The following is a 4,333-nucleotide window of genomic DNA, read 5'->3' as shown; positions in this document are numbered from 1 at the left end:
ATTGAAATCTGAAAATGCACTTGTATTTTTTTCAGTTTATTTGTCAGCTTATATATATATATCTTAGCAAACGGGCATGGCTAACATTTTTAATCACGCTACTCCAACTGTCAGTTTTGACAACAAACAGAAACGCTGAGGAGGAAGCATCTGTTAGGTTGTAATAACTCTTTACCTGATCTTTCTGAACGTAATGCCTACTTTACAACATCCATTCAACTCACAGTAGAAAAAACAAGCCACACCCACTGTTTTCTTATTTATTATTTCATTTCTCTAGGAACTGCGTCACAATACGAAAAAAATAACGGTCTCAGCTTCCAGTTCATTGAGGACTTTAAGGAGTCGACTATATAAAGTTCATTATAAATAAATCGACCATGACTTTTGCCTGATGTGCTGAAATCCAGACGTTGTGCAAACCTCCACATCACTATTATCAGATGCTTTCTTAACTGCTGTTTTCTCATCGTTGTAATTTTAGCTATATATTTATTTTGTTGGGAAAGTGGGAAGTACATTTTACATACAAATCACAGCACAGCTCTTGCTTTAGCACAGCTCTAGCATGAGAAGCCCATCTCTTGACTGTGTCTGCTCTCATTGCACAACGGGGTCATGGTGCTAATCTAGCGGGCGCACACTACACACATGCCAGCCTGCTGTCTCTCACCACCCTCCCCCAGCACACACAACTGTCCCAGACCCCCCTCTTCTGACACACGGCATGCTGGGTCTTTACAAAGCCCCGTTCTGCAGCCGTCCCAGGACTCTGCACTGTACCGCAGGACTGTTGCCCTCTGCCCTCTCACACACCCAGCTCTCTATTGTCCCACAAGAAAAAAGCAACGGTCACATGTGCACCGCACACCCCACAGCTGCTGGCCTAGTCCACTTCTTGTTGCCCGTCTACTGCTGAAATGTCCACAGGTGATTTAAGCCAATTGAATATGAATGCCTATGTCGTTTCTAAGACCAGTTTGGAATCAAACAGTTGAATGATTGACCATCACGAGTGTAACCATGAGGAGACATGGATTGTAACACTGTTCTAAAAAGAGATGCACAATGGATGAATCACTTTTAGCTAAGTAACAAACAAACAAACCAACAAATAAATGATTACAATGAATTAATGTCAGAACCACCCCTCCCCCAAATCATGTGTACACACAGACACACACACACACACACACATTCTCCTCTTGCAGGCTTCAAAGGCGATGATGGGAAAAGCCATCTCTCCACTGGCCGCTTCAAAGCACAGGAAGTGTGTCAAAGCGACTAGCCGGCTGGTTCCCAGCCCTTGCGTGTGTGTTAGTGTGTGAGCAAGAGAGAGCGAAAAAAATGTGTATGCAGGGTATAATAACATGCCCATCTCTGTGCTTGTATTTGTGCGTGTGTGTCTGGGAGGTTCAAAGCTAGCCAGAATCCTCTGCTTTGAAAGAGAGGATGTGAAATCTGCTGTGGCATTGATGCCCCACTCTGGCATATGCATATGTTTGTTTGTATGCGGATGAGTTTTTTTTAATCCAAGACCTCGGACATGCAACTTGTTCTGGAAAAGGTTCTTCTTGTATAGTACGGAGTGATGCAGTGCAAATTCAGTTTTTCTTTACTCTCATCGCAAACCTCATTCAGCTTTTTTCCCTTTCGTCTGGCATCTAATTCTAGTGCTTAATTTATGTCACACGTTGCTTACTTTTGGCCATTTGTCTGCACCTTCACCTGCTATGAAGTGATGTTCTTTATAGAGATATTGCGATGACTGCTTCACTGTATCGTTTTAAATGATGAAATGATGCCAGTGTGGATGACAATTAGGAATCAAAGTGCTGGGTTTCCCAACAGCATCATGAGTTTCATTCATTCATTTTTTTTCTTTTAGGCTTAGTCTCTTTATTAATCTGGGGTCGCCACAGCGGAATAAACTGCCAACTTATCCAGCATTTGTTTTACACAGCGGCCGCAACCCAACACTGGGAAACACCAACACTATGGCCAATTTAGCTTTTCAATTCACTTATACCACATGTCTTTGGACTGTAGGGGAAACCGGAGCACCCGGAGAAAACCCATGTCAACACGTGGAGAACATGCAAACTCCACACAGAAATGCCAACTGACCTAGCCGGGGCTCGAACCAGCGACCTTCTTGCTGTGAGGTGATTGTGCAACCCTGTACCACCGTGACATCCATCATGAGTTTCACTACGAACAAATGCTGTGAAGTAGAAACACTTTTCATCAGTAGAAATGGAGTGCACGGAGAAAGAACTATTATCTTGAATTAAATGACCTCTGTTTCTGCCTTCCCTCTTGGTGTCACTGGTGTAACCTGTATTTTCCAGCTGTGGTTTACTAATGCACTGTGGAGAGAGAAATGAATTGTCAGGTTATTGGGGCAAGTTCAGTCTTAACTTATATATTATTATATATTACTATTATAACATGTATTTTTTTATATATTTTCACATTTTAAATATCACTTTTTAATCTTTTTAATTTTATTTTTATCCCTTTGGTGTTTAGACATGGCAGTAAAAAAAATCCCTTTTAGGTGTAGACTTGCAGTTTTTAACTTAAACCACAGAAGACTTAACAATTTATTGCTGAAAACAAAACAAAGATAAAGAAGTTTAGGTTTCCTGTTAAAAACAGTTTTGTTATTTTTTCCAATATATTAAATATGACTATTTGAAATGCGTATTAAATATTTTTTTAGCAGAACTGGTTCTATACTGTAACAGTCACCACAAATGCAATGTATGTTCTAGTCTCCAGATAGATAGATAGATAGATAAATTGTAAGTTTTGTTTGCATATAGTCCTAATTAGTAGGCTATATATACTACATTACACGACTAGTTAAATGTTCACTTTACAGTTTATCCAGAGAATCGTTTTTCAGAGTGTGCTATTCAGTCCAAAGCAGTGATTGGTGTCCGCTCGGATGGACGTGTTTAGCTGACGTCCTGCTCATGGCGCCCACGGGGGCTTTGCGCTGCTCTTTTTATATTGGAGTCTCCAAAAGAATCCCGCTTCCCTTTCATGTGCCGCCTCTGCCCAATCAGACGGAAGGAGAGGCGGCCTGCGCGAGGCGTCAATCCCGCTCTGTGAGTGGCTGCTGGCTGGAGCTGCAGATCGGCTCGCTCCTCCGCCGCCGCTGGATGTGTACGCAAGCCGCGCGCTCTTCTGCACGGACGCTCACAAATATCTTTAGCACTCTTTCTGGATTGTTTTTTCGTTTCTGATGTTTCTCAAGTGCTCTCCGATGCAGAGAAATGGGTAAACTTCATTCCAAACATGGTAAGGCGAGATACCTTTGGTGTTTTAGAGCAAGACTTTAAATTTAAAGCACATGTGATGTAGTTCTCTCGAGTAATGCGTGTATACGACGTTTTTTCTCTTTTAAAGCTGCTATCTGTAAAGCGAGGGAGAGTCCTGAAGGTGAGTTGAATATACTTTTTCTATTCATCAAATAAATAATTGCGCTTTTATTGTAATTGAATTAAAGACTAATAAAACAAAGCTACATCGTTCATTGTGTCAAGAAAAGAATTTGAAACTTCAGTCGAGAGCTTGTGCAACTTGTAAACACTAAGTAATTCTTTTTTCAAGGTGTATAAATCGTGTTTTCTTGTTTTAGGCGATAGTTTTGTAGTTAACGCGTGTTTGGCGAGGAAAGGACTGGATGACTGGATGGTTAAACAGAAGTATTACTGCTCGAGCTCTCGTGTTGATCAGCAGGACTGCCAGCAGAAAAACAATTGCGAGCTGTCTCCACGGTATGTGAATGGTTTTTAATAACTTTATTACATGCGCATGTAAAAACTGGAAAGATGTTTGACTTTGAGAAAGTTGTAAACTTGTTTGCGCTTCGCCTTCATAATTGAAATGCTCTAGGAATCAAATGTCTGAGTGTTAAGCTGTTATTGACTTTCCGAAGTAAGGGATGCATGTGCGGAACTCTGTATCTTGTGGTTATGTGTATTTAAACTAGATGAAAATCTTATTTTCACAACTATTTTTAACAAAGAGTTCAAATTATTCTACACAAGTAACAGCGTCGCACACAAGGTATTGCATTAATTAGGCTAATTAATCGAAACTAAATGGATTTTAGTCACCTTAAAAAGCAATGTTTTGTAAATTAACATAAATCGATAGATAAACTTGATGAAAATGTAAAACCATTAATCTTTTTAAGTAGAAATTTGTCTTAGCGCATCAATAAAATAAATTTTTACAATAAAAATATTAATAGGCATGTCGCAAAACCATCACATCGGCTTATAGATGGTTAAAACGTGCATATGCGATATTCGCGCTG

The 4,333-nt window shown here is 40.1% G+C and overlaps 1 long non-coding RNA gene across 1 annotated transcript; it reads left to right on the top strand.

Annotated features, from left to right (window-relative positions):
- Positions 1-3,226: 3,226 nt before the first annotated feature.
- LOC130232997 (uncharacterized) lies at positions 3,227-3,786 on the top strand. Its single transcript, XR_008838160.1, has 3 exons — positions 3,227-3,309; positions 3,418-3,450; positions 3,650-3,786. It is a non-coding gene; the product is annotated as an uncharacterized LOC130232997 (long non-coding RNA).
- The last annotated feature ends 547 nt before the right edge of the window (positions 3,787-4,333 follow it).

This window comes from Danio aesculapii, chromosome 7, assembly GCF_903798145.1.
Source record: "Danio aesculapii chromosome 7, fDanAes4.1, whole genome shotgun sequence".
Lineage (NCBI taxonomy): Eukaryota > Metazoa > Chordata > Actinopteri > Cypriniformes > Danionidae > Danio > Danio aesculapii.
This window is presented reverse-complemented; position numbering and strand designations above follow the sequence as displayed.